Raw genomic sequence first — 20,622 nt, 5'->3', positions numbered from 1 at the left:
ACCGGAATGACAGCCAGTCTCTAGCAACAAAGGCTGTGAGCCACAGGCTAATCAAGACCGGAAGGTTGTTTGCCATTTTGCTTCTCGTGGGACTCTCAAACTGCGGGAGGAATGCTTTTCATTAGCAGGGCATTTCCCATTTTATAGACAGAATGCACGAGGTGTCCTCCTTTCTCAGGTTAAACATCCATACAACGTGGCATCCTCTTCTCCAAAGTCAGGGCATCTCTGCAGTGTCCCCTGAAGTACTCTGAGCAATTAAAGGGTGATGACAAGGCTGGGTCGTCCTAAAAATTTGAAATGGTCAAAAAGGGGTGGCCTGGCACGGGCCGACCATCGCACGATGGTCCCATTCCATCGCGCGAGTCACCAACATCCACTTCATCGCGTGATGGACTCAATTTCTCGCGCGATGGTTCAACCTGCATTTTGACAGATTGCACCAGCTACTGTCCAATTTTGGCCGTTTCCTGTTCCAAGGGTTCTTTTGCAACTTTTATGGTTCCGGCAAGTCACTATGAGCATGTGCAACTATATCCAAGCATCAAATTCGAGATATTGCGTTTAATGAGGCTTTTGAACCCTCGGTGACCCGTTTCAAGGCCAAATAAGCATTTCGGGAGTTCGAAACTCGGTCCAAAGGTTCAGGTTCTTTCCTCTCAAGCTGTACAGGTCATGGTGACCTAATATGACTGTACGGAGGTGTCGGTTTCAGTCCGGGACATAATAGAGTCATGTTTTTCCATCTTGTGTCCGTTTTGTGTCCTTCGTAAGGTTTTTGGGTCAAGTTTGCGTTTCGGGATGTGTTTCTCAATCCCGTCAGCTCACAAACGCACGTATCCTCGTATCCTGACCGTATCCTAAGGTACATTTTTGTTTTTTCTCTGAGTTAGTTCTGTCTGTGCGTATGCGTGCGTTTGTGAGCAATCTCAGTACGTTATCAATGCAAGCATGGTATTAGTGGCAAACGCTTATTTACTCTAATTCATTACAAGAGTAAAATAAACCGAAAATGCAAATTTTATAGCTAAACCATAATCTATCTATGTCAAAGTAAAGAAGACTACAGTGCGTGTGGCGCTTCGGCCGGTCAAAAGTCATCATGTCAAGCTCGGGCACACTCGCCCATCGAGTCAAAAAAGGCACACAAGCCCCAAAAACATGTATCGAATATCAACTAAGGCACCCCAGCCTTCAATCTATCTACGCGGGCGCGCAGGCCCAAAAGCAAAAATCAAGAGTGCGGAAAGTGAAATAAGGCTTCTCAGTGACCCTCAGTCTTCTCCAAACCAATCACCATCCCTGTCATCATCATCGTCGTCTCTCTCTCTCGGATCCTGTCTAAAACTGGGGTCGTCCGCTGAGTAGTCAGAACCGCTGCTACCGGACGCCTGAAATGGCTCATCAAATTCGGAGAGGGGTCACATCGAAATACGGGCTGTCCAAGGAAGAGGTAGAGTTGAGCTGCACGGAAGGGATGGACTGGTGAAACAGGCCACTGATGGAAGCGTTGAACACGAACATTCCATTCTGCAGGCGTGCGAGGGGCACATCGGGATTGGACGACTGCCCTTCCTCAAGATGAATATAGAGGATCTAGGCTTCGGGCTGAAAAAGCATGGGCACAACCGGCCTGGGTTGGTCTGTTGAGGTTATATGGTCGGTGGGGTTGAATATAGTGGAGTTAGGATTGATATAAGTGGAGCTGAGGGATATTTGGTTGATGTGGGGAGCAGCATTATGCTTTGGCAGGGAGTTGGAAAGGATGTTTGGTTTTTGGGTTGGTGGAGGTGGAGCGTGGAGAGTCCCTTCATCTATGAGATCCTGGATCGCATGTCGGAGACGGAAACACGAGTCCGTAAGATGTCCAGCCCCTTGGTGGTAGGCACAATTGTAACGCCCCGAATTTTGGGTACGTTAAGAAGACAATTTATTGATAAAATCTATAACGCCCTGAATTTTGGGTACGTTAAAAGGACATTTTATTGATAACATCAAATGGAGTCTGGCTCTTATTACAACAAATACTCTCACAAGAGTTCAATATTTTACACAAATGAAGGGGTTCTAAGGTTCCTAACTACAGCTCCTCAGCTCCTCTATTCTTGCCAGCTCCTCAGCTCCAAAGCCTCCACGGTGATCTGCTTACCCTGATCATCTACAAAGTCTGACACATTATACCAGCGTCGCCACCGATATAATATGTCAGGGTCACCAAAAGGCAACACCGTGAGCTACAAAGCTCAGCAGAGTAATCCCATACCCGCTAACCCATAACTTATAACACATCAATTTCCACATGATAAGTATATATACGTAGTTAACAATCAATGACACATCCACATTCGTTAATCAACTATCGTTGGTGTCCAAGATTTCAGAGTTTCTTCTACGCGACTCATCGTAGACAGTGTCAACATTTTCACTTACAAAACAACCTTTCAAAAACCATTTGTTTAACACAAAAACATTTGCATTGGCTCCGTACCGCGGATAACCAAGCTACACACTTTCAAAATCATTTGCATTGGCTCCGTACCGCGGATAACCAAGCTACACACCCAACCTTGGTTCCGCCGCGCCGGGTTCCCAAGTATCCTCACAATGGTTCCGCCGCGCCGGGTTCCCATTGGCACACAAAAATATTTGCATTGGCTCCGTACCGCGGATAACCAAGCATACACACCCAACCTTGGTTCCGCCGCGCCGGGTTCCCAAGTATCCTCACAATGGTTCCGCCGCGCCGGGTTCCCATTGGCACACAAAAATATTTGCATTGGCTCCGTACCGCGGATAACCAAGCATACACACCCAACCTCGGTTCCGCTGCGCCGGGTTCCCGAGTATCCTCACAATGGTTCCGCCGCGCCGGGTTCCCATTGGCACACAAAAAATATTTGCATTGGCTCCGTACCGCGGATAACCAAGCATACACACCCAACCTCGGTTCCGCCGCGCCGGGTTCCCGAGTATCCTCACAATGGTTCCGCCGCGCCGGGTTCCCATTGGCACACAATTGCATTGGCTCCTCTCCGCGGATAACCAAGCCATACCTCACCATGGTTCCGCCGGTCCGGGTTCCCATGGGAACGCACACAACCTCACAATGGTTCCGCTATTCCGGATCTCCATTGGAACACACACAACCTCACAATGGTTCCGCTATTCCGGATCTCCATTGGAACACACACAACCTCACAATGGTTCCGCTTTTCCCGGATTCCCATTGGAACGCACACAACCTCACAATGGTTCCGCTATTCCGGATCTCCATTGGAACACACACAACCTCACAATGGTTCCGCTTTTCCCGGATTCCCATTGGAACGCACACAAAACACACACCACACAATGGGCTACCATGTCCGGCCACATTGTGGTTTTCACAATCCACGCAATTGGCTACCAAGTCCGGCCACATTACGAGTTTTCATACACACATTACGAGTTTTCATACACACAACGGGCTACCAAGTCCGACCACGTTGCGGTTTTCAAAATCCACACGATGGGCTACCACGTTCGGCCACATCGCGGTTTCCAAAACATTTCAACCTTTTCAAATGTTTCTTTTACACACGCACACAACTCACATAATGCCACCCAAAACCGATCATTATGTTGTTTCAAAAATATTTCCTTCCTCGGAAAACGTTTCCTTTCATTAATCACACCCTAGGTGTCATGTTTCTACATTCTCGGTTCTCGTGTCTCGTTTACATTCAAGACTCCGCGGTAGGACACGTATCTTTCTAACAAGATCGTCCAATTCTATATTACTTTAACACGCTCAATCACTACTTATAGCATAACGCCACATATACGGACGCCTTTGGAGTGTATCACTTATGCTTTATTCAAAGCACAACGCCACGTGTACGGACGTCTTTGGAGTGAAATCACTTATGCTTTATCACATACCACAAGTAATACAAGCAACTTATATATACATACTCATAATCATCTTAAAGATCGAAATACAATATTTCTAAACAAACGATAAGTACGTAAATAAAGATAACCTACTTTATACTTGGGTTGGAAGACAAAGAGATCCTACTTATACTTAGGGTAGTGAGTAGAGGTATTCTACCTTACTTCTTGGCGGTAGTCGGCTACGAAAGGTTAGTCGGCTACGGAAAGTACGTCGGTGGTCGGACGGAGTAACTTCCTACGGTGGTCTCCGGTAGCTTCGAAAGAGAAAGGTTTCTCTCGAAACTTCTACTTGACTAACACTACTCTACTTTATGGATCGAAAGGGTGGTCGAGTGGCGGTTTAGTGGCGGCTTAGGATGAGTTTCTTGAAGAACTCAAGAACACTCAAGAACAAAGAAGAATAAAAGTAAGAACAAAGAAAGAACACAATTTTTCTAGAGAGAGAAGTTGCTAGGAGAAGGTGTGAGTTCAATGCTTGGAATGGGGTGCTATTTATAGGCAAAACCTTGGCTCCTTCTCCCTCTTCATGGCCGGCCCCCCTCTCTCTCTCTCTCTACCTCAAATTTTGACACATGGCAAGCAATCTTTGAAAGATCAAAGTCTAACCCTAGGCTTGCATGGCTAAGATTGTCCTTGGATGGGATTATGGGAGATTTGGTTGGAAGATTTGGAGACAAAGGTACAAGATTTTGTGCTAAACAAATATAGAAGTACAATGGAGGTTAATGGAGGGCTAGTTTCTTAGCTAGGAAGGAAGATTCACCAAGGATTTTGAAAGATCAAGAAAGATCAAGAAAGTACAACCCATCTTCCTTCCTCCTTCCTCCTCTCTCTCTCTCTCTCTCTCTCTCTCTCTCTCTCTCTCTCTCTCTCTCTCTCTCTCTCTCTCTCGGGTTCTCTCTCTCTCTCTCTCTCTCGGCATCTCTCTCTCTCTCTCTCTCTCTCTCGGCCCTCTCTCTCCTCTCTTCCTAGTACAACTACACACACACACACATATAAATATATCAAGTACAAGAAAACAATGAACAAAAGGTACTTTGAATCAAAGAAACTTAAAGACTAAGATTTGCTCAATAAACAAATAAATTGGCACATGTCACATAAAATAAACTAGGGTACTTAGGAGAATATTAGGCCTTAAAGGCTACAAGGCTACTAAGTACTTTCAAATTAAAATATGGGTACTTCATCACATGGGTTTTTAAGAAAAAGACTAGTTTAATAGATTCATGTACTTGGTTGAAAGTATAAGGCTATTACCCAATGGATAATAAAATCCCTAACGGTTAATAACCAAAGGATAATAAGGTAAGAGTACTTTAAATATTAAACTAAGTCTTTGAAAAAGACTACATGTCCTTTTTATTATTACACATGCTTATATATAAATGTACTTACCAAATAAAATAAAGGAAAGGCTTTTGTCTAATGGGCAAAGATTACCCTAACAATCATTGTCCAATGGACAATAGTTACTATGGTACTTTTATTGGAAAAAAAATAATCAAAAGTACTTTTCAAAATAATTATAAAAGTCTATTCAAGTACTTTGCTCAAAACCCCTTTAATATAAAGAATTGGGTTTCTATTATCCAATGGATAATAGTTCCCCTAACTTTTATTGTCCAAAGGACAAAGAATAAAACCAAATTAATAAAAAGAAATAAATAAGTAATTTTCTAGGGTTAAAAAGTTTGACTAGGATTCTCCCCAATAAAATAATAATAAAGTACAAGTCAAATCAACTTTATTGGAAAGTTTCCTTGTCACATCGGTACTTTATTTGGTCAAAAGAGTTATTACCCAATGGTTACTAACTTCCCTAATGGTTATTACCCAATGGATAATGATTTCCCTTGCGGTTAATAACCATTGGACAAAAGAGTACAAGTACCTTTTATAAAAAATAAAATTTTGAAAAGACTACATGTACTTTTATAATAAAAAGTTTATTATCCAATGGACAAAAATTACCCTTGTGGTTATTAACCAATGGATAATGGAGGGGTGGGAAAATCCCCAATAAACAAAGAATAAATGTACTTTGCACATGTTTTTATAAACCATAAAAATATTATATCTTGTACTTACCAAAAATATTTTAATAGGAGGCCTATTGTCCAATGGACAAAGATTACCCTAACCATTATGGACCAAAGGGTAAAGGCAAAGGTTCAAAAGGTCCAAGTGTTTCAAAAGGTCCAACTAGTAACTAGGTAAGTTGGTTGCTCGGTTCCTCCAAGTAGTCGGTTGGAAACTAACCGAATTGGTCACGTAGGGTTTCTAGTCGAGAGTTTAATCAACGACCAAAAATCTAACTACGATGAAATAAACGAGAAATCATATAGTCACTTAAGAGAAAATAAGTAATTCAAATAAAATTCAAATTTTTAACGAAATTTTTATAGACCAAAATTCAGGGTCGTTACAACAACAAAGATTGGCTTTGAAGTTGGGCGAAGGGTTCTTAGGCAAAGGAGTCGGATCGAGAGGTTTCAGATGCCCTGACTGGATCAATTTCTCCATAACGGACGACAATGGAGCTTCAAACGCAGAGAAACTGCGGGGCCGATTATTTTGAGGGGCTTGCACCTGGTTAATCTCAGCGATGCGATTGGTTGCATTGGAAGAAGAGGCGTTAGTGCCGCTGGTTGCTGTGTTAGAAGATGTCCCACTGCCAAACAACGCGTTGGTGCTCCCTGAGTAGACCCGAGGCTTTGATTTCGGAGGGTTAGAGGACTCCCCTCTCAACAGAATCCCACTTTGTAGCGCATCCTCTATAGCCAACCCAGATTCGAAGAAAGTATCAAAGTTCGAGGAAGCTTGGACAAGAACCAAATGCCTAGCATAATCGGGCTAAAGATTACGGGAGATGATTCGGAGCTGATCTCTTTCGCTCGGGCGATCGATCATCTGAGCAGCCTTCGTCCTCCATCTTTTGACAAAATCCGCGAAGGATTCCTTAGCTTCCATTTTTGTGGACTCAAACTCTCGGGTTGTCATCTTGAGTTGGAAGTTGTAACTATATTGCAAAATAAACGCAGCACCGATGTCTTCCCACGTCCTCCTTTTAGCGATGTCCAGCGACAGAAACCAATGAAAAGCGAGTCCCGAGAGAGTCTGAGGGAAGAGCTGGGACATGGCCTCGGGTTCAACAGCCAAGAGTTTCATGGCAGCATGGTAGCCATAAAGATGAGTCTTCGGGTCACCACTCCCATCACATTTGGCGAGGTCAGGCATTTTGAACTTGTCGGGAAGCTTAGCATTGGGATACAAGCAGAGGCGATCTAGGTCAATTCCCCCAGCGCTGATCTTCTCGGACTTGGACACAGATTCCTCCAGTTTGACGATCTTTGCCATGAGAGCAGTCATGTTAGGGTCCAGAACGGGTCTTGCCACAGCGAGATTCAGATTCGCTGCCTCCGGGTGAGCCTCTCTCGGGTTGGGCTGAATTATGATCCGCCCTGCATGGTTGGGGTCTTCAACAAAGATTGGCTCCACATGGTCATCCTCATCGACCTCGCCTCCCGCTTCTGCAGCTGGCGGAAGACGAGTGTTGATAAGGTCATTGAGCCTAGTGAGATTTGCATCAGTCTGAGCATCCTTTTGCTACATGGTGGCGATGCTGTTCTGAATGTTCATGAGTATGGTTTCGAGACTTAGCGGTTGCGGATGATCTGCCATAATGGAGGTTCCGGATGAACTTGACGAGGACGAAGAGGTAGGTGACGCCGGAGATTCAATTTCCTGGATAACCGACTGTGATCCTGACTGTAAGGCGGCCAACAGGGAACACGGAGAGTCTTCCGTCGTGACTGACTGAGCTTGCAACCTGACTAGCCTTTGAACCGAATTCTGATGCAGACGTTCCCAAGTGGGTTTGACTTTCTGCCTCGATACTTTCCTTGGCGGCGCAATGGTTCAGAATCCTGCTTTGCTTTGCTATAGAAAAGGTTCGATAAGGGCCCTGTAGCAACCTTACTCTAAACAAAAGACTTAAAGTGATAACACAGCCATCGTCGTCGGTGTCGCCCCTAGACTCTAAGACTACAGACGAGTCTATCTCATGATGTTCGGACGCTGCCAAAAATCCTCAGATTTCTTTTCGAGAGTGTATCCTTGTTTGAATCAAATAATACTAAGAGATGTCAAAAACAGTCTAAGCCTTTGACTTTTCCGTTCTTGAAGTTTCAACTTTGAACTCGGGATAACTCGGGATGGATGACATGATACCTTAACCGGGGTGGCGTAGGTGACACCGTGCCATAGCCTGAGCGGTGTACGTGCTGCACACGATAACCAGGGTGGTATAAGCATCACGGCATCCTCTCCGTCGTTCCTTGTTTTCTGTTTGAAACTTCAATTGGGTATATAGACAAGGACTTAGAAAATCTTGATTTCCCAAAGTCTTGCTGATCCTAGGACTTTGAAAATTTGATAACACGCACCGTTTAAGATGCATGACTCTTCATCGGGCCTAGCAGTGTCCTAATAAGCATGAGAGAGACTCGCAAGAGAGAGACAACCTAGAAGCCGCCCTAAACATGCCCCTACGTAAAACGGTATGTATGTACAGTGCATGCGATAGGGAAAGCAGTAACACATAGGCAGTATATGGGGGGTTAAATGCAAGTAGATCTTACCCTGTAGGTACCTGTCCAAGTTTGGAGAGTTCTAATGCTTTGTATATGTAAAGGCCGGTTTTGGCTTGTAACGGGTTCCTCGGACTAAGGCCAAAGATATACCTTCTGTTGCCCGCGTAATCGCAGAGCAACAGTCGAACGATAGAATGACCCATCATCGTCGGAGGTTGTTGATCATTCGGGGTCCCCGGGCTCCGGTAAACCGTGCCGGATTGCCAAAACGATCCAACGAGGCTTATCCCACATCGATGCAAATAAGAATGCTAAAAGTTTGATTAATTGAAACAGAATCGCAAATTCGCAAATGCCTTTTTAAAATTTGGCTCACTTTATTTAGTCAATGTTTAGAAGAAACTACACGAGAGAACAATCGGAAAAGCCCCAGATCGGATTGGCCGGACATGAGGTCCCGTTAAATCACCATTCCAACCTTCGGCAGCGCGAAGCTCACCGTTTTGACAAACTTTTGTGGGATTGTTCTTAAGTGTATTAAAATCTAAGTATAGACCAATATTGGTTCGATCCCGAGTAGAGTCGCCACTGTGGGCAGCGTGCCCTTGGAATTTCCGGATTCCAAAGTGCAAGGGCCCAGATCGAGGGAGCGCGAGCGGGGAAGCAAGCGCTCGCAAAAATACAGAGTCGCCACTCGGGTTTGAAGGTCTTACACCCAAGGAACCGTATTTTGAAGCACTTGCCGCGCTGTTTATTTGAAAAAGTTAAGGAACTAGTCTGTCATAACCATATCTGGGTTCGGGAGCCAGGTTACGAGAGGGGAAGGGTTTTATGGCACCCCTCTCGCCCAATCCGGAGATCGGTCTCTACTTAGGCATTTGTGAAAATATTTGTTTGCGATTTTGTTTGATTAATCAATTTTTAGCCAATTAGGGCGGGAGAACAGTTAATCGGGGATTTAAAACTGTAACAGTTTGCAGGATGTGATAGATATGGCGTGGATAGGCGAGATAATAAGTAATAAATGGAATGAAATTCGAAACATCGATCAAACATCAAGACAGTGCTATGAATGACTTTGGCACGAACAAACGGCCAGCTTGCATGCGTGAATCCATCTGCATGCAAGCAAACCATCGCGCAACAAAACCATACACTCGCGCGAGTGTTGATGCCTCACCAGTGGTTTGAATTTTACCCCCTTCTGGGCTCTGGAAGGACCAGCGCTCACCCAGGTGCAAACCAAGCAATTTATAAGTACTTGAAAGTAAACAATATTACAACAGACAGATGGAAATACTATGGAAACATGACCCCTAAACAATGGGGGTGACTAAACAGAGGCCAAGGCCAAGCTGCTCATGCAAGGGCAGTCCCTGGAAAACAGAGAACCGTCGCGCGAGGGAGTGAGACACGCGCGCGATTGTTCTGACTGGACTTCCAGGAATTGCTTTGCATGCTTAGGGCTCTGAGACATCTTCCAAAGCATCCCAAGAGCATTCTGAACCAAGTGAAGTTGTAAACTAAGCTAAACTATGATTTTTAACATGCAAAGCAGTGAGCTAAAACTTTTAAAAGACTTGAAAGTGATAATGAACACGACAAGAAACTCAAAGACCAGCATCCCTTCCCCACGTGGTCCAATCTCGTGCAGATAGAACTGTCGCGCGAGGGAACAGGACCATCGCGCGCGGGTGTGCTTGGCAACGGCTCTTGAAACCTTGCTAGCTTTAGGGCCAGAACTAGTATTGATTACCAGCCTTGACCCTGCCAGCCCCCCTCAAGGGTTCGAACAGTGAGCAGAAAGGTATTATACCTTGGCTTGAGTGTCTTGATAATGGCTTGAATGAGGTGATGTGGCTTGGATTGGGATTATGTGGGAATGGGTGTAGTATGGAGTGCTTATGCTTGTGCTTGGCTCTTTTTCTTTGAGAAATTTCTTGTAACCCTTTGAAATGAAGCATGGGGGGAGGGGGGGGGGGGTTCTTATAGAAGGAGGAGTTGGTTGGTGGCTAGACAAGGCCGTGCAACCAGCCAACAAGGCTGGTCACAATTGCTTGGTGGAGAAGTGGGGTGGCAAAGGTGATGGGAGAATGGGGTAGAGGTGGTGCAAGGGGAGCCCCCCAGAACGCTGTTCAGTCGATGAAACGGGGTTACATAGGCCTGTAGCCCCCTGATCACCACGCAATCCGGGTGAAAATGATAGGTGTTGACCATCGCGCGATGGAGTGGATGCGTCGCGCGAGTGTCAAACAAACCCCGCAAGGGTCAACAGTCAAAATTTTGACTTTAACCACCACCTGGCAAGTGAAGCATCGCGCGAGGGTTCTAGTTCATCACGCGACTGTTAAAACCTGAGGCCCAGGTTTGGATTCAAGGGTTTTCAGGGCTAAGGATGGGTTCCACACACGCCTTCTCAAGACTGTTTTCGACCTGATTCATCATCGGGGAAACAAGAAACCGAAAGACGAAGTAAAACGATCGGGAAATCAGATTGGTGTGTCTACATTCGAGCAAGGTCATCTCCTATATATTGCACTTCGTCAAGTTAAGAATGTGTGTTGGTGAGGATAGAGAGAAAAAGAAAGAATACAAGATAGTGTAGGTGTTTTTGGTAGGGAGAGCTTGGGCTTGGGTTGGGCATTTGTTATCTCATTGTACCCATTCAATATTAGTGAAAATCGTTCTCTCTCCCAAGAAGGCATTGAGGCCAAACCACTAAACTCTTGTTCATTTTGTGCGTGTTTATTATTTTTGTCACACTTCCTTGTGGGTGGGATTGAATTAAAACTGAACCCACCACCTCCGGTGCCGATTTCATTTCAGAGGACAGAGAGAATAGGGGGAAAAAGAGAGATTTAGTGATAGGTGCACTATAGACATTTCATAAGCCCACAAGCCCATCTAATAGTTTCGGAAAGCCACAAGTCCGCACTACCTAAACCTTAGACCCTAAGATACCTTATGAAAGTGCCTAATACCCTAAACCCTATGAAAGTACCTAAACCACAAAAACTCTATAATAAGAAAATGCATCCTAAAACCCTGTAAAAGTATTCCCTATGCTAGGGTGATCTACCTTGCCCTAGAGTACCCTACTATATAATAGGAAAATGCATCCTAAAATCTCATGAATGTGCCTAAACCCTAGGATATCCTACCCTACTCTACGGTACCCTAAAATGAACTTGAGACCTTACAAAATTAATAGATCTACTTGTGCACTTATGTAGTTCACATAATGGACTTAACACTAATTTTTTGGGAAAAAAACCACCGCTTAATTTAGGGTTTCTAATAAGATCAGTAAGAGCAGAACGAAATTAAAAGAAAGTGAGGAGAAAAGAAGTAGAACTTACTGAATCGGAAGAAAAAAAAGGAATAAAATTTCGGTTGTTGTTGCTCACCAGACCACGCGTAGTACTAGAAGAGAAGAATCTCAAACCCTAGCATCGATAAAGAGACGAAGTGAGAGTGTCTGGGTTTGGGTTTGGGTTTGGGTTTGGGTTTGATTGGGTCTTTGCTTCGATAGGTGATAGGCACTTTAACTTTAGAATTCTGCTACACACAGCAATTTGTGCACAGAAAACGTTGTGGGGCCCACCACGGCTCCCACACAAATCATCCAAGCCGTTCATTAAATGTAAAACATTTTTTCAAGGGTCCTCATAAAAAATAAACTCAATCCGATACCTATAGGTGCTTCATCCAACTATCTAACTTTTCATTCAAATTTTCGGATAATGAAAAATTATATGATTGGATCTAGCAACTATAGGTATCGGATTGAGATTATTTTTTATGGGGACCCTTGAAAAAAAATTTACATTTAATGAACGGGTCGGATGATTTGTGTGAGATCCGTGGTGGGCCCCACAATAAAATCTGTGCACAATCTATGCACAGATTGTATGTGTGTAGACTTTTTGTTAACTTTAGAACCCTGCTAACCACACATACATGCATCTGTGCACAGATTTTATTGTGGGGCTCACTACGGATCCTACACAAATGATCCGAGCCGTTCATTATATGTTAAATATTTTTTGGGGAAATTATAGAAACCCCCCACGAACTACCACCCGGCCACACATTGCCCCATTATACTACCAAATCCAACACTTAACCCCCTTTAACTACCAAAAACTGAAAACCCGACTAACTTTGTTTGTGATCTGTTAAAGATTTGTACGGAACTAAGGTGTTGGACTAATTTGCCCTTAACTCCCCATCAGCTCCCCTTTTATATATCGATATCGAGATCTTCTCACTACAAGAAATCATGCTTTTTGCGTGGAGATTTTTAGCGAGGACATCAATTTCCTCGCTAAAGGAAGAGTATTGGCAAGGAAATTACTGTATCCTCGCTAAAGGTCGCTGGCGGTGCGCCAATGGTGTTTTATTGCGAGGAAGACATATTTTCCTCGCTATTTCCTTGTCGCCAAAGAGTATTTGCGATAAATTTTCAAAATTCCTAGCTAATTGTTGCCGCCAAAAACGCAGTGGGAATTTCTTATCTAGGTGGGAAAAATGAATTTGCGAGGAAAAACAAAAAATTGTCGCCAAAAGTCTGTAGTGATTTTTTGTCTCAAACTTATTTGGACGCTAAAGTTGTAAACATTTTGCGAGGAATTAAGTTTCACGCAAAAACATTGGTTATTTGCGAGGACATAATGAATTGGTCGCTAAAATCCTCTACTTACTTTTTGTGGGGAATTGTGTTCCTCGCAAAAAACGTTGATTATTTGCGAGGAAATTGTAAAATTGTCTCTACAAGCCTATACTTCCTTTTTTGGCTAATTAGTACACCCAAATAGTTAAAAGCATTTTGCGAGGAATTGACATTGCTGCAAAAAGAAATTAATGCGTCCAAGAAAATTAAAGTCCTATAGTGCACCACATGAGGCCTTTTATTGCAATCAGAATCGTCTATTTTTTACGTAATATGGACATAATCACTTTGGTACCAAGAATGAAGTTGGGCACGTATCGTTAGATACTTGATCGAACATAAAAATTTCATTTTATTGACAAATTTGCATACCGATGAAGGGGTTTTCTAAACCTGATCGAGCCAAAAATTCATGTTAATGATTTAATCGACAAGCTAAAGGAAATCAACGGTATTGATTGTCATGGTTGTATTGTAGTTGCGTGGCTACTGTACATTCACCTACAGCAGACGACTTAGTTTACTATCAAGTAAGTTGAACGTATAGATTCTAAAGGTCATTGTTGAGTCTATTCTTATAATGGGCGATCTAAATCGTTAGAATGTCATATTTTACCATTTCAATCAGTGTCACCTAAATCGGAGATCATCGGATATCAACAACTACTTGATCGGAAGATATTTAATGCGTTCAGAGGTATTAAAGTCTCATAATGTGCCACTCGAACACCACTTGAGGTGTTTATTCGTGATCAAAAACGTCTATCTTTTGTACCTTGTAGAGTAGATCATTCCTATCGAAAATGAAGTTTAACGGACACCCGTAACCACCTCATTGGAATAGTTTAGTCATGCCAATTAGACTAATCTATTTTTTTTAGGGTAGTGATTTTGCCACACCCTTTTTTGATAATGCCACCCTGCAAGTGTATTTTTTGGTGCAAAAATACACTTGCAGGGTGTGGCATTATCAAAACATAGTGTGGCAAAATCATTTCCCTTTTTTTATTATATAAAAGTATTTCGATGAGGTAGTTGGTAAAGTCCGATCAATTTGAACTTTCACGTGGAGATTCAATTTGATGAGTCTTGCAAGATGAATGGTTCGGATAATTGAGTAGGAATCCAGACGTGACGCACTAACTGCACCGTTCCTGATAAAAAAAAAAAACTAATTGCACCGTTCATAGAACCGGCACCGTTTCATGTGTTAGTATTTCCTTTCCCCTCTTTCCTTCCACTGCTGTGAAAGGCCGGACTATTTGCAACCACAAATTTCCTGAACGTAGCCTGTTTTCATATGCAAATGAAATGTGTACCATATTATAAACAGGCTACGTTCAAAAAATTTGTGGTTGCAAATAGTTGGTCCCGTAGTGAATTAATTGCAAATAGGATACGTCACCATTTAATAAAGACCCACTATTTCCCCTTCCACAACACACTTCAATCTCCCGCTACCTAGGGCTGGAAAATTTTCAAGTCTGGCGCCAGAAAATTTTCCCCGCCCTTCCCATCTCCCGCCATACCTACCTAGGGCTTATCGATCTACTGCCTCTTCAGGTATCGATCTACTGCCTCTTCAGGGACCTGGAACATAGTGTAAGCCTCCTCTCTCTCTCTCTCTCTCTCTCTCTCTCTCTCTCTCTCTCTCTCTCTCTCCTCCCTTCGATATACCCCTTATTTCATTGTTTGCATCTCTGTGTTTTACAATATATACTCACCCATTAGCCGAATTGTTTTGTTTCTTTCTTCTTAAAATACGTTTTCTACAAATTAACGAAATCTAGTAAATTAATACTTCATCGCCTTGGTTTCTGCTATTCAATTTAATTCATCGCCTTGGTTTCTGTTATTCAATTTAATTCATCACCTTGGTAACACACACTTTCTCTCTCTCTTGATCTCCCCGTCATTTAGTTCATAGCAAGCCCTAATTAGAGTCCTCATTATAATCTTGCTTTAGGTATTCAATTTAATTTAGGGCTTTTGACACCTGTTACCCAATAATTTATAGCTCTAATTGGCAATTGGTTCTGTAAAATAAAAAGAAACATGCCAGTAGGACAAAAATACTAGTAGTTCATAGCAGTTTGGTTGGATTTTCGTGAGCTTTTGGTTATGAATTTGGTTCTTTTTTGGCCTAGTAGGTTGCTGTGGTTGGCTATCTTTTTGGTGGTTTTGTTTACCATTCTTGCTGCCTTTGTATTTTTGATGCCTATCTCGTACTGCTGTGTTTATTTTGGGGTGTGGCTGGTTTGTTGGATTAGGTGTGGTGTTTCGGTGCTAGCTGGTCGAAGTTTTTTGTGGCATTCGTTGTTCCTACTGCTTTGAGGTTGTTGTCTTTTTTCTCTGATATTTAGGTGGTGCTGCTGCTCATGATTTATAGTTCTTCTCAGGAATCAGTCATTTGGTTGGTGTCATGATTTATAGGTCTTCTCATGATTTATAGCTCTTCACGAGCTAGCCACCCATTGGATAAGCATGTTGTTTAGTCTCACTTAAAATATTCAAATGTATTTCAACCTTTTTTTACTTCTTTTTATGCTACACTTCTCGTCATGTTTTTTTTAACAAGCTATATTAATTAGAGTGCAGGGTTTTTTTTTTCCTTCCCATTTTTTTAATGAAGTTAATGTTCTTTCAATTCATGCTTAAATGAAGTTAATGTTCGTTCAATTCATGCTTGATGATTGGTATTTGCTAATTTATTTTGTTGTCCTATAGATAAGAAAAATGTCTGCTAGAGGTCGAGGACGAGGAGGTCGAGGAATGACACCTCACAGAGTGACTGCTAGAGCAGTGCTTACTCCTGCCGTGTCATCCACGCCAAGTAATGATCTAGCCCAAAACTCATCTCCTGTTCCACATATATCAGAGTCTGCGCAACCAAATGTATCATTGACACCTAGTATATGTTTTAACACCACCACTATGATTGCAAGAATATTTAGCTGAGTTTTATGAGAATCTATGTTCCATTTTTTCAGCAGATGCATCTGTAACAAAGAACGTATGTGGGAAAACTGAAGGTTTAGCGCTAGCCCAGATTCGAGGGTGTGGAGAGAAGGTGAAATTGGGCTTTTCTAGAACACTTGGACAACCAACCAGTGAAAATGATGATGACTTGACTAGGTTCACCACAGAGATAGGTGTTATTGTTCGGCAATTTGCTCCTTTATAGGCAAAAATTTGGGAGAAGTTGCCCCGAGATGCAATGGATATCTGTATTGCACATTCGAGTAAGTATTAGTAACATGACCTTGTTATTTGTCGGAGTAGTATGTTATAACATTTGTTGGCCCTTTCATATGAAATTGAGAATAATTGGATACTAGTTAAGAGAGTATGTAATAATATTCTGATGCAGTTTTGAGTCTAAGTTGACATCTAAGTCGCTATCTTCATGTATGCAATTGACTGGATGAATTTGTGAGATATGTAGGAAAATTTTGATTTTCCTAAAGCAACTTATGTAGACAAAGCTATATTGCGAGCTATGGGTAAGCGGTATTGTGACATGCGATCCCGTCTCAAGAAGAAATTTGAGAATGGAGACGTCAATTGCCCTACAGGTATAGAGGAGGTAGATTGGGCATATTTGTCTTACTTATGGAAAGACTCCGATTATGAGGTATGTGGTAAATTGGTAGTTGGAATGATTCTCTATAGTTAGGTACCGGTAATATCTTCATGCCTCGAACTCTTGCTACAAATTCTAATATGTAGCATGACTTTCTTTGATGTTGTGATGCTCCTAATTGGTTAGTGAAAATGCAGGAAAAGTGTAGCAAGTATAAGGATTATTGAAAAAAACCTAGGATTCACCACGTCGCTAGAATGATTCTCTATAATTTCAGCAATTATAGAGGTGTTTTTCTGCCTTGATAGAACATTTCCCGCAACTAATTTATGTTTTAAATATGCAGAAACTAAGACACAGTTGTTAAACTTACGTTCTTGAATACTGAAATTGAATTTTAGTTGCAAAGAATATGGTATAAATGCTGAAAGTGTGAAAGTTAGCATTTTTTTGGGTGGGCAAAGCTGCACTTTTTATGGCTTTAGCTCATCCTTGTTGAGCGATTGAGGTCGCTCAATCAGTCTTTACAACTTTTTTGCAAGTTGAGTGGTGGTACAACATTACTTTCCATATCTGAACTTGTTTCACTGAATCACTCCTTGATCCCTATGAAGTGGTTTAGTCAACCATCGTTAGTTTAAAGCAATTGTACCAATGGAAACTAATATCTGAAACTCAGTTTGCTTGTGTTCCTTTGCGTGTTTTTCCTAGCTCATCAACTAATTTTAGCCTTAAATATGCTGAATCACAAACTCAGCTGTTAAACTTATGTTCCTAGACTATTGTTAAGAGATGGGTTTTAGAGATAGTTAGTGTTATCTGTTTAAGGACTCTATTGCTGCTTGATTTCTCGTGGTTAAGTCATAATCTATGCGCTTAGCTACTAGGGATATTCATGTTTAGTAGTGATGACATATTGGTTTGTAAAGCTTTTTATTGTGTTACATGCAGATTGCTCAACAATCGATGGTGATCATTTGATGGATGAAGATACCATATAGTAGGAGATATGAGATGAATGATGTTTTGGAAGACAAAGCTGCCTTTTGTCTTATTTTTAGGTACTTCTATATGGAAGAAGGATGTCTTTAGTTTTTGGAAGAAGGATTGTGGTTCTTGCTTTTGATACTTGATGTTATGTTCGGGGGGTTTTGGCTTTTGTTTTGGGTATTGAAGAAGACTAAGGTTAAGATACCATAGTTTGACTTATGTGAACTGGTTTTAAGTTAATGTTATGCTATTGCCCGAGTTTTGATGAATAATGCCTTTGAAATCATGACGTGAAGCAAAAAGAAAACATCAAGCAACTTCTATTTTTTGTGATGATTTAGTTTGTAGTAAAAAGAAATTTTTTTGCCAAAAAATTTCCTCGCTATAAGAAATTTCTTTTTTGCAAGGGGCAAGTTTCCTTGCAAAAAGTATTCACTAGTTTGTCAATAGAAATCGTCTTTGGCGAGGTATTTCTTCCTTGTTAAAAGAAATCACTTTTTGCGACGAAAAGTTTCCTTGCAAAAAGCCAGACCTATTTAGGCAAAAGAAATAGTCTTTTGCGAGGAACCTATTCCTCGCCAAAAGATTTTTTGTTCTAGCGAGAAAATACTTTGTCGCAAATGAGAGATTTTTTGCAAGGAACGGTATACCTTTGGCGACTAATTTGTTTAATATTAGCGTCCAATTATTTTCCTTGCTAAATGGTGTACTCAATTGCGACAAAGCTAATTTCTCGCAAAAGACACTTTTTTGCGAGGGAAAAAAAATTCCTCGCAAAAGAGAATCGGAGACTACATATTTGCGAGGAACTGACGACGAATGAAATTTCCTCGCAAAAGGCTTTTGGCGAGGAATAAAACGGATTTTGCGAGGAATTATAGTCCTCGCAAAAAGCCTGATTTCTTGTAGTGTCTTTCTGAACTACAACTTTTATGCTTTCTTCTCTCTCTCTCTCTCTCTCTCTCTCTCTCTCTGATCAACGTACTTCAATCCCCCTTCGTTGCTCACTCGGTACTCCCTCTCTCTGGATGGAAGGAACCCGTTCGAGAGACAATGGCAGAGATGATCCCGATTTTGGGATCTTGTGTTTCTGCGGAGAACCATCACCATTGAGAAAATCTACCACACAAAAGAACCCAGGTCGAAGGTTCTTCGGTTGTGCAAAGTATAAGGTGAGCTGCATTGCCCTAATTTAGTTGTTCTTTGTTTGATTTGAAACCCTAAATTGACATTATTGTAACTTTTCTTTCATAGACGAAAAAAGAAGATTGTGGGTTCTTCTGCTGGTATGAGCCTTCTATTTGGCAAGAAAGGAGTGATTTGGGGCAAATGAAAGTTCTGACAAATGCAAAGGATTTAACGACTGTGGAAGAACAACAATGTGAGAGTTTAGGGTCCATGAACATCAATGAAGAAATTGAGATGAAGATTGAAGCTATGCAGAAGGAGATTCATGAGTTCTATGCTAGAAAAGAGTTTAGGAATGAGGGAAAAATGGACTGGAAGTTGGTTTGCTTTGTTGTTTTTTTCTGTTTTTTTTGGTACATGTACAAAGCTTGAAGTTCAGGCAATGACTTGGCTCTGCCTCTGCCTTAAAGCCCTGTTGTATTGCAATTTCAAAGTAAATTCAATGAAAAGTTTGGCTCTGTCTTAGTTGTGGAAACATGTGAATTTCTTAAAAAGCATTGTGAATGACCCGCAGGCTTCTCATGTTTAAAGTCTTCTCATTTAGTTATGTCTACAATAAAACACCATTCCAATTAACTGAAATGGAGCAATCTTGAATAGTGAGCAGCAGGAAATAGAATCATTATCGGCTGGTACAATAGCCACAGCAACCTATGCCATATGAATCCGGACTGAACCATAGCAGTAATGAAGCTTTAGCAACTGCCACCAGTGAACTGTAAATAGCAAGGAAAACTGCAGAGAACATAGCAACTCCTGAAACAAATGTGTGCAGCTACCATTGCAAATTGTGGTAGTAAAACCATAGCAGTAGCAGTAGCTGGACTAGGTCAAAAAAAATTGAAAATCAATGCAGAATAGCACACAAGCATACATTGTTTGAGATCGCCTGACAGAAGCATACACAAGCATACAAGCATATGTGGTGAATAATCAACTGCCTCAGCCCAGAGGCGAACAATAGAATATAGGATGCAAACTCTAACCCTAGAAAGCATAAAATAACCATACTAAAATTATTAGAGACCCATAAAATAGAGAGAAAAGCAGGACTTTTGAAAAAAGAACGGACTGAAACAGAGTTTCCTACGAAAAGTTATAAGCGAAACAAAAATAGACCAAAAACGGTTCGAACGCCCGTTCTGAGGCCGAAACGGCCTCAGAAGGCTAAAAAACACGCGGCACATAGCTAAAGACAATGTGTCCTGACCGTTGAGCCATTTCGGATCGAACCCAAGTGGGCCCAAAGCCAAATTCCTTGGTCAGTTATTTACAAAAATACCTATTAGTAGCTTTGGCTATTACATCCATTTGCATAGCACAAAAACAAAACAGGTCCATAAACTGTTCCATAACATGTCTGCATATATTAGCAGCAACATTACAACTTAATTAGTTCAGCAAACATCAAAATAGGTCCACAAATGGTCCATAGACAGGTCCACATGCTGGCTGCATATAAATACAGCACTTAGTTACATCATACTTAGCTATGGCAAAACATCTATTGCCAACATAAAAGGTCCAGAAACCATCAAAACAAAATACCTAATACTTAGATATGGCCATAAACATCAAAACAAGTATGTAGTCCATACATGGTCACAAAAAGCTCCGCAACACTTGCCAAAGCACTAAAATGCTGCATATCCATAAAG

General features: G+C 41.7%; 1 long non-coding RNA gene across 5 annotated transcripts; it reads left to right on the top strand.

Annotated features, from left to right (window-relative positions):
- The first annotated feature begins 14,783 nt into the window (after positions 1-14,783).
- Positions 14,784-18,011, top strand: LOC131329928 (uncharacterized). 5 transcript variants are annotated; one of them, XR_009200893.1, is made up of 6 exons: positions 14,789-14,805; positions 15,474-15,538; positions 15,931-16,036; positions 16,194-16,445; positions 16,649-16,837; positions 17,738-18,011. It is a non-coding gene; the product is annotated as an uncharacterized LOC131329928 (long non-coding RNA). The 5 variants fall into 5 exon arrangements; XR_009200889.1 differs by having other exon boundaries at positions 16,194-16,837; XR_009200891.1 differs by having other exon boundaries at positions 15,931-16,114; positions 16,194-16,837.
- Positions 18,012-20,622: the final 2,611 nt, after the last annotated feature.

The sequence above is a fragment of the Rhododendron vialii genome, chromosome 6a (assembly GCF_030253575.1).
Source record: "Rhododendron vialii isolate Sample 1 chromosome 6a, ASM3025357v1".
In the NCBI taxonomy this organism is placed as follows: Eukaryota; Viridiplantae; Streptophyta; class Magnoliopsida; order Ericales; family Ericaceae; genus Rhododendron; species Rhododendron vialii.
Note: the sequence above shows the minus strand (reverse complement) of the source record. Positions and strands in the feature narration are given on the sequence as shown.